Source organism: Eupeodes corollae, chromosome 2 (assembly GCF_945859685.1).
Source record: "Eupeodes corollae chromosome 2, idEupCoro1.1, whole genome shotgun sequence".
Taxonomy (NCBI): domain Eukaryota; kingdom Metazoa; phylum Arthropoda; class Insecta; order Diptera; family Syrphidae; genus Eupeodes; species Eupeodes corollae.
In genome coordinates this window covers 99,432,733-99,449,074 of record NC_079148.1, presented here as the reverse complement: position 1 = coordinate 99,449,074, position 16,342 = coordinate 99,432,733, and the positions used below count along the sequence as shown (strand labels likewise).

Sequence of the window (16,342 nt, the reverse complement as noted above, 5' to 3'; positions counted from 1 at the left end):
CAAAATCTAAATAAAAGAATAAGTACAGATATTGATAATAAAACTGAAAGATGCAGAAAGAACTATCAACAAAATTGAGCGGGTCTTTTTTTGCAATATTAATTTTAAAGTGAATATTTTAGTCAACCCAAAATAGGTTACGAACTAAAAACGCTAGCGGCTTGAATTAAAATGTATATTATACTAGCTGACCCAGCCACGCGTTGCTGTGGCTAACGTACGAAAACGAAATGATTTATAAAACAACAATGGGTAGGTAGCCGGCTTGCACAAGTGGATACCTACTTATTGAAAACAATCAACAAATGTTAAATTCCAAAAAGGTTGGTTTATTAATTTTATCACCGACAGCAAAAACAGTGCTGTGAATCAGTAGCTCTGTTTGGGGGTGGGTTTGGAAAAAAAAAAATAGATTTTATGAATCAAACTCGATTAATAAAATCGAAATTAATTATAAAATTAATAAAAGGTACTACACAGGGGCGTAGAAAAACAATAATAAAGAATGGGCGCCAGGAAGTATTATGGTACTTACCATCACCAATCTAAATAAATAATGAAAAAAAAGCGAAAATTTACTTCCCAATTAAAATAAAATTCAAGAATAATTTTTTTCACCTAGAAAGGTTAAGATATTTTATTTTATATCTGGGAAACCTTTATAAATATAGGGATAAAACCCAGAATTTTTTCCAAAAAATATTTGTACAAATTAAAATGATACAAAGAACAAAACAAAGACAGAGAACAATTGGTTGTGCACAAAAGACACAAAGAAAGGTCACCTTGGGAAAGTTCCAGAAGAACAAAAGAACAAAGGTTGCGGGTCCCGCAATCTCGGGAGACAAAGAAATCGACCGAAAGTCTATTGGGTTAAACATTGGGTCTTTATAGCCAAACCACAAATAACAAGTAAAGGTAGAAAAAAACACAAAACTCACTCAACAAAAAAAAAATATATACTTAGCTTCCTTGGTTCAAAAAAAAAATCGATCCTGCCTTTCCTTTTCCTCTCTTCTCAATCACGCCTTCCTCAATCACGCCTTCATCCACCACAAAACTAACACGATTCTTTTTTTTTCCTCCAAAAATTTGTCACTACTTTTTCTTGTCAACCTCACTCTTCTTAGCTTCTCTAAAAAGTTCAGTATTCATATCGAACTTCCCTCATCCAAAAGGCCACGACAAGTATGCCATCCCACTCTGACCTTTTGTTATAATCGGGTTTTCTCTTTCGGTCTAACTGCGACACGCGGCTTTTTCGCTGGGGTGCATGCCGATCTCAAAAACCAGTCAAACCTTTGTGATCTCTTTCACATTGGTAATTTGAACACCAACCTTGGCTTAATGGACGAGTTCAGTTCTTATCCGTCGAATCCAATTGGTCTTAAAAGTAAACGAAAAATATTTGAGAGTTCGCGAATAAAATCCCCCAGCCCAAACCGGCCCAGTTTAATAACTTGAGGAAAGCGTTTTCAACCAAGATTGAGAGGCAGAATCCGATAGTTTGCAGTTTATACTATAAACCCTTAGACTTCCGTGCAGACAATTTTAGGGGAAGGGAAAAACACATCGCAAGGTGACCTTACTTAGTATTCCGACACTTTACGCTGGGCATTAACCAATACTAATTTTAGGTTGGTGTTCAAAATATACAAAGGATGCACACTTTCGTTTTTTCCTTGCGTGGACCACCTGTCACACACTCATTAGGCCGTCTTCGTGACTCATCCGTCACACAATTGTGTATTTTGTGACCGCCCGTCACAAATTTCTAAAGTAAATGAAAATATGGACCCTCTGTCACACAACCGCATTACCACTGAAACTTATTTTGTTTGCTTTTCCAAAGTACAATAAGAGCAGTCCACTGATTGATGGAAAGCAGGATTCTAGTGAACTCTTAAAATATTTTGGAGCCGCAAAAAGTAAGGTTAAAAAAGGAAAAAGGATATGAGATAGGCTAGTGAAACTTGTTGTGGTAAATTTTACCGCAACAAGCCCATCGTCAACAACCTGATAGGTCCTTATCAGTGTGGTTTTAGGCCAGAAAAATCCACAGTCGATCAAATATTCACATTACGGCAGATCCTGGAAAAAACCCAAGAACACCAAATCGACACCCACCCTCTTTTCATCGATTTCAAGGCCGGATTTGTGCAGGATGACCATGGAGAATTCACGCTGCTCCATAAAGGTTGGAAACAACTAAACAGAACATTTCGATGTCAAAAAAGGTTTTAGACAAGGTGATGCGCTGTCATGTGATTTTTTTAACATCGTGCTTGAAAGAATAGTGCAGAGCTCACACGTCAACACTAGAGGCACTATCTTTCAAAAGTCTATCCAATTACTGGCATATGCTGATGACATTGACATAATCGGAAGAACTCAGCGTGATGTCAATCCGGCTTTTGTGAGTATTGTGGCAGAGGCGGCAAAAATGGGTTTAACGGTTAATTAGGGCAAAACAAAGTACATGCTGTCATCTAGAAAGGACATACAACACCGACGTCTTGGTCAAAATGTCACAATCGACAGACGTAACTTTGAGGTAGTCAAGGACTTCGTCTACCTAGGCTCCGCTGTAAACGCAGAAAACAACACCAGCGCTGAGATCAAACGCAGAATAACTCTTTGCTAACCACTGTTTCTTTGGACTAAGAAAGCAACTGAGTGGTAAAGTCCTCTCTCGAGGGACCAAAGTGTTGCTATATATGACCCTTATCATCCCCGTCCTGCTATAAGGTGCAGAAGCATGGACTATGACAAAAGCGGATGAAAGCACCTTGGGTCGGTTAGAGAGAAAAGTTCTTTGTGTGATCTACGGTCCCGTATGCATTGAAGGGGAATGGAGGAGAAGATGGAACGACGAGCTGTACGGGCTGTACAGCGACATTGACTTAGCCAGAAGGGTAAGATGGCTGGGTCACGTAGAGCGCATGGACCCCAATGCTCCGGCCCGGAAAGTCTTCGAATCCACACACACAGGACAGCGCAGTAGAGGATGACCGCGGATCAGGTGGAGCGTAGAAGTGGAAAATGACCGTACTCTCGATTCAAATATAGATTTCATGCATTTTTTTTTTGAATTGTATGTGTTTTTTTTAAACTTTCCTATAGGTTTTAAAAAATCATCCTATAAAAGGGGAATGGTTGGGAACCATCGGACATGGGCACCACTATAAGTTTTTACATACATTCAATTTGTGAAAAAAATATGGTGACCTTAGTTACTGATTTTCTACTACCTTAGGGTATGGAAGAATCTGACGATATCATTGGAATACGTGGTAATAGGTTCACTTTTCCTTTAAACTTTCCATTTGGTTGCTTCAAGAATATTTTACGCAGGAGAAAAGCAGGTAAACCAAGCTTTAATCGAAGATTATGTGGTGGCAATCCAATAATATCAAAAGAATTTAAAAATTCAACAACTGTTGTATCTGGAAGTTAATTTCTTCAACACCAACGTTTTTGGCTGCCAAAATATCTCGATGACTGAGCCAGTTATGTTTCAAGTAATTACTCTGTATATCCCGAAAAATACTCCGAATTAATTCATTTTTTTCATTGAGCTACAGTACAGAAATTGTCTGACAGTTTAATGCATTGCGTATTTGGTTGTGTATATTATATTTACCATATTATGAATTCAATTTTTACTTTAGTCTAAGTAACAGGTAGCCGGCTATTCTAACTCCAAAAATTGAAACATTTAAATTCACTATATTTCGTTTACTTTAAAATAAATTTAACCTTTACTTTAGCCTCAGCAACATGTGGTAGATATGCTTAAATAGCTTATATGAAAAATTTGGAAGCTTGACATAGCGCCATCTATTGAATACTCACTCAATCCAGTCGGCAGATGTTACCATCTGTTAGAATCGCTTAGAGCTAAGAGATAATTGTGATTGCCAAATAAAAGACAAATAATTAGCAATAAAATAATATTGCGATCATAAATTGAGATGTAAGCTATCTTATCTTTCAAGTTGGATCAAACTGCGCACGATGTAAAAATTTTATTAAAATCGGTTAAGTAGTTTAGGAGTCCATCACGGACAAATATCGTGACATGTGATTTATAGATATTAAAATAATGTGACGTGATAGCAAACTAATGTAATTGTGAAAGAAAATCAAATGAACGATTTTTTTATAAATCAAAAAGTCACACAAAAAATAACTGTCAACAAACGAACAAAACACAATTTTATCTCAAAAACAAGTTTATGCAACGAAGAATAATGACATCCGGTAAAATTCTTAAGATTTGGTAAAAATTAATTTTCGGCTAGATACCTTTTCAAAAATTGAAAATATGGGCTTCAAACTAATTTCATCTTAATTAAAATATTGTTTTTGACAAAACATTTGTTTATAAAAATCCAACAATCAGTTTATTTTTTTATAAAAATTGATTGATAAAAATTGGCATTCGATTCACATTATCCCGTGAATAAATGAAGGACTTGACTTCAGAATGATTTCATTCGGTAATAAATTTTCTTAGAAAAATCCAATTTTTATTTGCTTATATAAGAAATAAAAGCTTTAAAGAAATGTTACTCAAATTGGTAAAAATTGGTTTTCTACTAAAAATCTCGTTAAAAAAATAGATTTCGAAATCAAGCTATTTCATCTTATGGAAAATATTTTTGGTAGTTTTTAAATTTATTAGAATAATTCAACTGACAACTTTTTTAACAAAACCCGAAAACCTACAAAAAAAAAACAACAAACCGAATCAAGCATTAGGAGAACAAAAAAAAGAAGATATTGTCTTAAAGTTATTTATCTCCCACAAAATATTGTTATTAATATTTTGCTAAAGTTTTAAGCAAGACAAATCGACGGACGGGATGGAAAGTTAGCAGTGTGTGTCGCATCCCAACCTCTTTTCTTGTCATCTCTTTTGCTTAACGGCCAATCCTGTATAACTTTTGATTAATAGGAAGTGGAAGTCATTTTATTTAACCGAATGTTTTCGTTTTTTCAAAATGGGCAAAGATAAAAAACTCTGGACACACAAATGTCTATACTTGATACTATAGCGTTCCCAATGGTCATACTTTGTACTTTTACTTTTAAGGCTGATGCTAACTTAGTTCTATTTTAAGCCCTCGTAAAATTTCATAATTGGGCCACACAAAATAACTTATGAACTTTCAAGTCTGGAGAAGCCTAAGCTATTAAACCTAACTTAAAAAAACCATCGGCGACTCACAAAGTCATATAAATATATTATATTAAATTATATAATTTTTAAGGACATCCAACTATCACAGAGATTAATTTTCGAGTTGAAATGCTCTTAAATAAATACCGGACTAAAGCTAAGATCATTACAAAACTCTTAACATATTATAAACTTTTATTTAGAAAAGAAGAAATAAACAAAACGACAGCACTGAAAATTGTGTTTCAACAGCAACATGATGCATACACATTTTCTCATCATTCCCTAGCAACATGTAAACAAAAATTAACAAACAAACTCCGTGCAACACATTGCACGCTTGCTTAGCAAAAGATCAAAAACAAAACATTAATTTGTGTTCTTCAAATACTTTCAATTTCAATCACATTCAAATTCAGTCTACCGGCAATCGCCATTGGATGAAGTGCTTAGTTTTGCACCATCCGTCAACGGAACTTCAACGTAGCGCGTTCACTCTGGCAGTTTCTACTTTATTTTTATTAATTTGTTTTAAATGAATAATTGTGTTTTTTGTTCTAATTTTAATTAACTTAAAATTGTTTTTGTATCATTAGTTTGTTAAACAAATTATATTTTGTAAAAATAACCGTTATTCTAATCGAATGCATTTCTTATGTAAAAATCAACCATAACCAACAACGGAAACGGAAATATCGCTTGCATTTATTTTTCATTCATAAAAAGGATTAGTAAAACGTTGACTGTCCGTTTCTTCGTTTGTTCGTTAATAATTCATTCAAAGTGATCCAAGTGTGATGGAATTTCGCGTGATAAATTCGATTTATGATTCTAAATAAAAGCTTTATTAAAATTCATTGAAAAAAATGATGTTTAAATTCTAACGTGTCCCAGCAATTTATTTTATTTAAAAACAAAACAAATTTAACAAAATAAAAAAAACAACATCACACAGCGAATGTGAGGAATTTGTTGTTGATTTATTAAAAAATCAAATTTGAAATTAAAAATAAACATAAAAAACGTTTTGTCTGATGTGAGCGTAGCGTCGCGTCCGCGTCCGCGTCTGTCAAGTCGTCCAGTCCATATTTTAAATAAATGACGATAGGTACTTTGTGGTTTTTGTGCGTTGAAAAATTTTGTTCGACAACCTGAGATCCGATTTAATAATTTGTTGTTCGTTGTTAAATGTTTTGATGCCGATGCGCCGTGACAATATTTTTATATTCAAATTTCGGGCTATCTATCATGAATATTGTCATTTCACAGTCAGACTACATCACCTAACGCAATCAGCTCGATCTGATCATTGAATGGAGTAATTTACATTGCGAACGTCGTCTTCGTAGTCGTTGTGGTCGTCATCGTCATCATATCGCTGATGCTGAGCGTCGGGCTGCCGTTGCTAGTGCTGTTGCTGGATGATGGAAACGATGATGAATTGAAGGTCTTGAGAACATCAGGTAAAAATGACTAGGCAATTCTTCAGTTTTGAGTTTTTTTGACACATGTTACATATTTAAAAGATATAAATCACCGGAACGAATCTAGTTCTTACAATATACGTACTATGCAGGCTTCAGAATCACTGAGAGTTTTGTTTCACTTCTTTGTTCAGATTGATGTGCGGTTTTTATACTTAAAGTTTTTGTGTTCAGGTAGATTGGGTGCAGCTAAAAATATACAATTTTGTACTATTTAGAATTAGCTCATAATTTTATCATTTTAAAATGTTTTTTAATGTGTTCGATGATCTAGTTTTATCTATTTTCTTAAATCGCGTTTATTTTTTCAAGTTTAATTACTGCAGCAAAATAAAAGTGGTAGTGTAGGGTATAACTGACTTAGTTGGGCAAACTGTTATTTAAAGAACTTACATACGTCGAATCTATAGCGTTAGAACAATTTTGTAGTATTTTTGAAAGTTTTTTTTAAAAACTTTCAGTTCAATTTTTGTAAGAATGTAACCAAATTTATTTTTGGTATAAAATAAAATTACTTTGAATGCAATGGTGTAAATTTCTAAACATTTCAAATTTAATCTAAATCATTTTTAAGTTCGAAATCAATTTTAAAAAGAGGCTGGGATGCGACCCACACTGATAACTTCCCATTCCGTCTGTCGGTTTGTCTTGCTCAAAAGTTTGTCTATATGTACTCGTATCAATTTTTACCAAATTTGCGTACTATTTTTTGTAGATTTAATTTTTCTGAAAAAATGGACTGTTAGATTTTTATATAAAAATTACTGAATATTGAAAACAATATTTTCTGTGAAATAAAATAAGTTTAAAGCCAATATTTTTAATTTTTGAAAAGCTATTTGAGACGAAAGTAAATTTTTACCAAGTTTTAGTATTGTTTTTTTTTAGAGTTTTATTTTTTGTAAAAAAACTGTCAATTCGAATTTTTAAAAATTTTACCAAATGTTGAAAACAATATTTCTTATAAGATAAAATTAGTTTGAAGCCAATATTTAAAATTTTTTAAGACATATTTGAGTCAAAAATCAATTTTGACCAACTTTTTTAAATTTTTTTTTCGGTTTTTAATTTAAAAAAAAAAAAACTGTCATTTAGATTTTTCTCAAACTTTAACTGAATGTTGACAACAATATATTTTGAAAGATAAAAGTAAATTAAAACCAATATCTCAAAGTTTTGAAAAGATATTTGAGTCGAAAATCAATTTTTACCAACTTTTATTAATTTGTTTTAGGTTTTTATGTTTTGTAAATCAAAATGTCCATTAATTTTTTCTCAAAATTTTACCGGATGTTGAAAACAATATTTGTATTATTATTTCTTTTAAGATAAAATAAATTTGAAGCCATAATCTCAAGTTTTTGAAAAAGATATTTGAAACGTAATTACATTTTTACCAACTTTGAGTAATGTTTTTTTAGGTTTCTATTTTTATAAAAAAAACTGTAAATTTAGTTTATCCCAAAATTTTACCAGATGTTAAAAACGTTATCTTTGTTGCACAAAATTGTTTTGGAGATAAAATCATTTTTATTCGTATAATTTTCGAGGTGACACATTTTTTTTTCAGTTTTTTATACAAAAAATGTTAATTGGATTTTTTTTCCAAAAATGTACTGGTTTGGTATCACGTTACGATATACGAATGAAAATTCAATTCAAGTCTCTAGCGTTATTAGTTTGTGAGATATTTAGGGTTAACCAACATTTTCAATGTTTTGTTTAAATTGCTATGGTAAAAAATACACCCACGCAAATTTTAGGAGAGTTCTTTCTTCATTTTCTGCATTATTATCTGTATAACAAAATTTATTTCAAGGCGATATCTCTTCTGGTTCTTGTGCTATGGACGACGAAAAAACGTCGCGAACGTATGGACGTACACTAGCACGCACAGACATCTTTCTAACAATCTTTTATTTCGACTCTAGGGACCTTGAAACGTTGAGAAATGTCAAAATTTTCAATTTGACAATTTTCTTATATTTGAAACACAGCTGTCACTTTTGATGCTGTCATCTTTGACAATTGACAAGTAAGACTTCGCCATTATTAACAATGGTTGGTCATTTTTTTATTGTTAAAATTACCTATAAAACTGGTAAACATTTAGTTTAAAAAACTACATCTGCTTGGAGTCGTCGGCCGTAAAACACTTAAGGCCCAACTATAATAGACTTAACCGAGCTTAAGCCAGTTTAAGGGAACGAACTAATACGCTGCCTTATATGTCACTAACCCTAATAGACGTTCTGCTCAGTTTCGTTAAATTTCGCTAACTTTCGTGCAATTACCCAAGAGCCATTTAAATGGCTCGAGCTTAAGCAAATGTTAAATTTGAAACGCATTTCGTTTGACATTTGGTTAAGTTACTTGAATACATTATGGTTACTTTTTATTTTGACGATAACTTCTGTTAGCTTTTCGTTCGGTTTTGAAATTAGCTTACTTTCGGTTAGGTCTATTATAGTTGGAGATTTAAGGCTCAACTATAATAGGCATAAGCAAACATAAGCTTATGCCAAAAACCCAACGAAAATTCACTTAAGTTTGTGAAATTACTGCATAGCCATAATGCAATTTTGCTTACGTATCTAAATGTCAGATTTTAGTTATGCGGCGAGCGACTGGGATCGCTCTTGCTTAAGTGTGCTTAAGTTAACGAAACTGAGAAAAATTGAACGAAACGGAGCTAGACTCCATTATGTTCACTCGCAATGAGATTCTTTGTATTCGCACGTTTACCTACTTATGAGCGCATATGCTAGCGTATGCCTGTTATATTTGGGCCTTAACTTTAAAATAGTGCCGCACTCGATAGTCAAAAAAAGTTGAGAATGTTTCTGCTGTATCCCCTTGAGTTGTAACAAGTGATTTCTTAAAAGCTATCGACAATTTTGAAAAATACATATAAAGCATATTGCACTTGAGCTACGAACTATGGATGTTCGCATATTTTGACTTTTTTCACATGAGCTTTATTTCTATTCGCAGACAGTGACGAATTGTCAATTTATAATTACCCTTTTCAACAAACAAAACAAGAATGGTGTAATTTTGAGGTTAAGTTAAGCGCGAACAATTTATTCGTTGCAGTGTGGATGGCGTGTGGAACGCGAAAAGAGTTTGACAATTCGTAGCAACCACATTACAATTCGTTACTATCAAATTGTTTTTACAAAATTGTCTTGTTTTGGAACACAAAATGCAATTTTTTTATCGTTACATGAGTGTCATTTGGTTTCTTATAATTAAGATGTGTTTTTTTGTTTGAAATTGACTTTTTGAAATGCGTAAAATCACGTTTGTTCGTCCATTCGTTGTTCGCTCTCATGTGCAATGCCCTTAATTGAATGAAATGGTTCATCCGCTAAGTTAAATCTTATCTTAATTTCGGCCGGAATTTCACGAATAAATGCTTCAATGTTGACTTCCATTGCGTCAATGGAAGTTAGGGCTATAGGTATGTAAAAATCTTTGAAGAAATATTGCCCCCAATGAATCTGCCAAACCATAATCCGCACCAAACAGTGAAATATTCTGGATTCATTTTAGCTATTGCCATGCTTCTGGCTGCTCTTTCCCTTAAATACGGTAGTTTTGCATTTCACGGGTACATTAAACCAAAAATTTGATTCGGCGCTGAACACATCTTTGCGATAAAAAAGCGGATCTTCGGCCATCTTTTCAAGAGCCCTTTTATTAAAAATTCGTCGGTGTAGTAAGTCGGTCAGCTTCAAATCTTGCACCAGTTATATTTTTAAAGGCTTTACATCTAAATTCTTCAAAATTCACGATCTTTATAAATACTGGTCTACACACCTTAATCTTTCAAAAATCGACTCAACTCCAATATTCCTTCAGTTCACACTCCAGGTAAGCGTGTAATTGATTTTATGGTGAACAATTTAAATTTAGTTATAAAGCTCATTTTCACCTGTGAGGCTGCTTTTAAAATCAGAATTATCACATTTAAGTAGTATTTACATGAACGCGACCAACGAAGGACGAATGAATTACAAAATGTGAGTTTATATACGTTTGAAGACATATTTCCACACAAATTCTTAACAAAACGTTAGCAATATAGATTCTATTTGATCGATGATCAAATTTATTCGTTGCGAACAAAATTGTAGTGATACGAACTGTCAAACTGTATTCGCGTTCCTTATTATCCACACTCGCAACGAATACAATAATCGCGCGTACTTAACCTCAACAAAATTATTCATGTTTTGGTTTCGGTGGTTCATGGTGTCGAACTTCATTCGCGACGAAATAAAAACTCTTATGTGAAAGAAATGTCAAAATCGATGAATATTCGTTAATTCGTTGGTAGTTGTTCGTGCTCATGTGAATAGTGCTTTAGGGTTCGAAACATCTTACAATTATTGTTGAAAAGGGTGTCCATCATCAATGTGCCATTATTTAGTCTAGTGGTGTGATTGGACCTTACTTTTTAAAAATGAGGTTAGTGCAGCTGTTATAGTGAACTGATTGAGCTACCAAGCTTTGGCTGTGTCTAACACTTTTTGAGGTTGAAAGTGAGGGATATTGATAGGGACGAAGTTTATTTCCAACCAAATGGCACTAACGGGCTATACAAGCAATGAAATAATAGCAATTTTGGAACTGTTTGCATGATACTTATACGAGGTGTGTTCAAAGAGTACCCGGAATTTTTAAATTTCGCAGATCTGGAGGTCAAAATTTGTTTTTTATTACGTTGGTATACATGTCCCTAAAGAACGATGCAATTTTCAGCTATATTCACTGTACTTTGTCTGTGGTAGTTGCTAAAGTTCCACGTGTTTTTATGAGCTCGGCTTTTTGCCGTCTAAACAATGTTTGACCAAAAAAACAATCGCATGAACATCGCTCAGGACCCGTAAAATGACGTCAACGACGATCCGAGTTTGCTTGAAAGTGTCACAACTTTTAATGAAACATGGGTGCACGGTTATTTTATCGAAACCAAAGCACAATCGTCCACCTGGAAGCATCCAACATCACCAACGAAAAAAGCACGTCAAGTTCGATCAAATGTAAAGGATTTGCTTACTGTTTTCTTCGATTTTAATGGCATAGTGCATCAAGAGATCTTACCACAAGGTCGAACGGTTAATAAGGAGTATAACCTTGAAGTTATGCGATGTTTTCGTGAAGCAATCCGAAAAAAACGTTCAGATTTATAGAAAAACAATTCATGGCAATTCATGAAATGACGGCGTTTTTCCTCGATCGAAGAAATAAAGGCAAAATCGCTGATAATGCTTAAGGAAATATCAAAAAGTGAATATCAAGAGTGCTTCGAAGATTGGAAAAAACGTGTATTATATCTGGGGGAGGAGGGGGACTACTTTGAAGGGGACCACATTGATGTAAATGAATAAATAAATATTTTTCGTATTATTATCAGTTTAAGTGATATTTAAGGTGAACGAAATTTGATATCATAGTGAACTGAATTTTTTAGAAAACTCTTTTTAACCATTATGATTTTAATGCCTCAAGGGACCTGGAAACGTACAAAAATTACAAAATTTCAATTTGATAAATCGGAACGATTACAATAACTTCCAAAAGAAGTTAATAAAGATGTCAAATTTAATTTCGTTTCATAGCATTTCATTCTGACAGCAATGCCGGCCATCTTGGTTTCGTATTTGTAGAGGACGCTTATGGCAATGAGAAAGCTGATAGCCAACTGTCTTCGACATATTTACTCGCAGTCTGAAGATTTGTATTGATCTTTGTCTGTGCTGAACTTATTGTGCTTTGCCTCTTAAAGTCGAGTGAAATAAGCCCAAATTTGGCCTTAATTCACTTCTGTAAATTGTAATAAAACAATTTTTCAACAGTTGGTCTTATTGCACTTAAACAAAGTGAAATAAAGAAAAGTTTTTGTCGCTGGTGTGGTTTGTAATTAATGCAAAGAATGCATGAACTCAACCTCGCACCTACCCCAAATACTGGGTTGTGTACGCAAGCATGGGGTTTGCAGGGGCTAGCATCCCCAACCTTACATACCCCACCGTAAAAGTAAATTAGTATTATTTCTCAGAATAGTTCGGCCTTTTTTCATTTTGTCAGAAAGGGCTCCCAGGAATTACGCCAGAATTTTTTTGTGGAAAAAACGCCAGAAAATGTTTTCTGCTTCAAATTGGAAAAAGAAGCAGAATTTTTTATGGAAAATAAGCCAAAAACATTGGAAATTGTGAAAGACAGAAATGGGAAAAAAAACCAGAAACCAAAATGGAAATTAGGCCAGAAAACCAATTGATATATTCTGGGCTAATATCAATTTGGAAAAAAAGCCAGAAAATGTTTTGCATTTTAAAAGTCGCTACTTGGTCAATATTGTAGACATTTTATCACAACAGGAAAAAACAGCCCCTGACATGCACCCGCGGGGGGGGGGCGGTCGCGGGCGCGGCCGGCTCGCGTGTCCATGGCGTTGCGGACGAAAAAATTACTAAAGTTTTCAATAATTTTCTTTATTTGTAACAATTTATTTAACAAAATAGAAAAGAACAAAATATTTTTACTAATGTAAACTTGCAAAGTGTCTGCTACGATTTCCCGGCAGCATGGATATTTGTAATTTTCGTTTGAATCTGCAACTGCTTGAGCTTGAAACTTACAATAGCTGATAGAGACAAAGAAATTGTAGTAAAACTGTTTATTTATTACAACAATTTATACAAAATACAGTTTTCTGGAGTTTTTTCTTAAACACAAAAAGGAAAAAATGCCAGAAATTTTATTTTTGCTTTTTTTTCCAAATATTTTCTTTTTTGCATTTTCTCCATTTCTGCAAATGGAAAAAAACGCCAGAACATTTTTTGAAAAAATGCCTGAAATTCCGAAATTTTGCCAGAAAAATTTGGGATTTTTTTCTAGGAAAAAAAAGGCCAGAATTTTGTATGAAGAATTTTCTGGCCTTTTTTCCAAAAAAAAAAATTCTGGCGTAATTTCCGGCAGCCGTCAGAAAGCAATATGACCAACTGTTGAAAGTGCAATAAGGCCAAGTTTTGAAAGTTCACCTTGTTTCACGGCACCGCGGGACAACTTGAACTCATATTTTATAGCTAATCTTGTCTTATTTTTTGACATGACAAACTTTTGTTAACATCAAGACTTCACACCCGATACAAAATAAACTTTACAAACTATTTCAAGGTGTTTATCCCTTAAACACTACTTTAAACCATATACAAAACAAAATTACATATTTTCTTTTTTTATTTTCAAAACGGAACATATTTACCCTTGTTCACCTTATATGTCACTTAAAATTGCCTATTTTATGTCTTCCTTTTAGATTTTGTTAAAAAAAAAAAAATGTTTATAATGTAAACAATTTATGCGGTTTTAATGTTTATATTTTGTTCATTTTTATGCGTTTTCATACTGAAAAAGCGAATCTTTTAAATAAAACAATGATTTATTATCATAGAGTACTATAAAGTTGTTAAAAAACGACCGTGTGTGTATAAAATTAATTTAAATTCTTTGTTTTGTTTCTTTGATGAACTTGAAACTTAGTCACATTAAATAAGACAAAACATTTTTATTTTATTTTATTTTATTTTATTTATTTCATCATTTGTAGGGTGTTCAGTTCATGTTCACTAGTCATGTAGTAGGCTATAGCCTCAAATAAGGAATACATAGAGACTGTGGGTTTAGTCTTGAATACAATTTTCTTCTTCCTACTCCTACACAGATAGTTTGACATTATCAACAGAAATGTCACATTCTTAGTAAGTTTGCATATTTTATAATATCATCTGTCTTAATAAACATAAAATAATTTGTAATCTTTTAGTGAAACATTTTAAAGTTCCGTCTTAAATTATGGGATAACACATACAGAAGATTAGGCCTTAACAAAAAGTCGTTAATCGTCGCTAATGTTTAAGTCTAAGAGTAGATAAATACTTTTACGGGTATGTCTATATCTGTACGTATGTACATTATATTCTATATGAATCAATCTTTGGAGACATCGATATAAAGTTGATCAGATTCGGTAGACTCTGGTGCACCAGTTTTTCAGTAGGTGTCAAATGCACACCCCATGTCCGCCGCGTCTTCGGTCGGATAATCTAGAATTTGTTGGGATTTTTTTCTAAATAGTCAGACCTTTGAAAATAAAGATAGCCAAGTATAGCCTTGGTGTCTTTACTTGAAATTTATAGATACCATAGTACTGCGTTTTCTTCTTGTACTTGAACTTGATGAACACACTGGGTCGATTTTATGTGCATGTCATTATAGAAAACTAAGTATTAATATTCTTCGTTTTTCTATGTATGTATTCTATTTGTATAAGCAATTTATGTTCTATCAAAATAGTCAATTGCAATTCACCCATCACAAAACCATTAAGCTAATATGCACGTGTTGTCAAGAATAAACATCTTTTTTCAGACGTACATCAAGAATGTGTAATGTTTTTTTTAACTCTGATTTTCCCTCCTAATTTAATATTCAAAACTTAAGACCAATGTACGCCGATATCCCCTCTTAAATGTTTTTTGATTTTTCTATTGCCCGGCCCGAACTGAATTTACAATTCATTAATAAAAATTGAAATCTGGAACACTAAAAATAAATTTACCTGTTCGTTTTTCAAACCCGATAACGAAATACAATGTAAATTCAAACAACCATAAACGTTTAGTATACAAACAACTTTACACTTGTTCATAATCGTAAAGAGTTGATTTTGAACAGAATACTTTTCCTAGAGCAGCTATGATTTTTTGATTACCCTTTGAAACTTTATAGGAATTGATGTTCATGTGGTTGCTGGAAGCTCTTCAATCAGGAATTTTAAATTAAAATTGTTTATTCTAAGATTGCCGTGGTTTTAGGAAAATATTTGGAAATCTTTAAAAAAAAAATGAGATCCTAGTACCAATTTTTTTGTGAACGACTTCTATTGGCTTTTTAAAATACTCTCAAGTACTTTTAAAGCTGGGGCCTGATTGTGGTATTCGCGGCAAATCGTTTTGCTAGCGAGTTTGACATTTTTCAATGATGGCTTTCGTCTTCATCACGTCCGGATTGAGGGGAGGGCAACTGGGTCGGAAGTACCGGGGCCTCCACAAACGGAGGGCCTCCACAATAGAGACTTCGGAAAATTTTTGTTTCAAATTCCAACTAGTGAATACTAGTAAACATCTTTTTCTTTAATATGTACTTTTTTTAATCGTCCAATAAAGAACAAAAAGACATCGTGAGGAATGAAGCAACGCACCTTCTACAGAATATGAGTGGTCTCGAAACCGCTTTGTTTGCAACATTTTGGAACGGTATCTTGGGGCGATTCAAATTTCAACGCTACAAACAAGATGTTGCAAGTCCCGAAAATGATTCTTGAATGGGCAATGAGTGCACTAGAATCATTGAAATCATTCGTGGAATACAAACAAAATGATTTTGATAATTACGAGGAAGCAGCCAAAAAAATATCCCATACTGGTGAATATGTACAATCACGCACCCGCACCAGAACGAAAAATGTCAGGTTTAATCCGCTCGATTACGGGAAAGCACAAGACTCAAATCTGTCACCCAGTGATTGACCAGCTATCCGTTCCTCTAACTGAAAGATTGCATGCTTATGAAGCTGTACGACTCGGGATTTGAATTCCTGAAT

At 33.4% G+C, this 16,342-nt stretch overlaps 2 protein-coding genes across 3 annotated transcripts in view; one reads left to right on the top strand and one right to left on the bottom strand.

Moving 5' to 3' along the window:
* LOC129948348 (peptidoglycan-recognition protein SB1) overlaps positions 1 to 16,342 on the bottom strand; it is a 154,034-nt gene that overhangs the window by 53,569 nt on the left and 84,123 nt on the right. The window lies entirely within an intron of this gene.
* The window catches only part of LOC129948337 (coagulation factor XII), an 87,304-nt gene continuing 76,599 nt past the window's right edge, over positions 5,638 to 16,342 (top strand). For both annotated transcript variants that reach the window (XM_056059297.1, XM_056059296.1), the window contains exon 1: positions 5,638 to 6,648. The gene's annotated coding sequence lies outside the window, so the exon portion shown is untranslated. The remainder of the gene's footprint in view (positions 6,649 to 16,342) is intronic.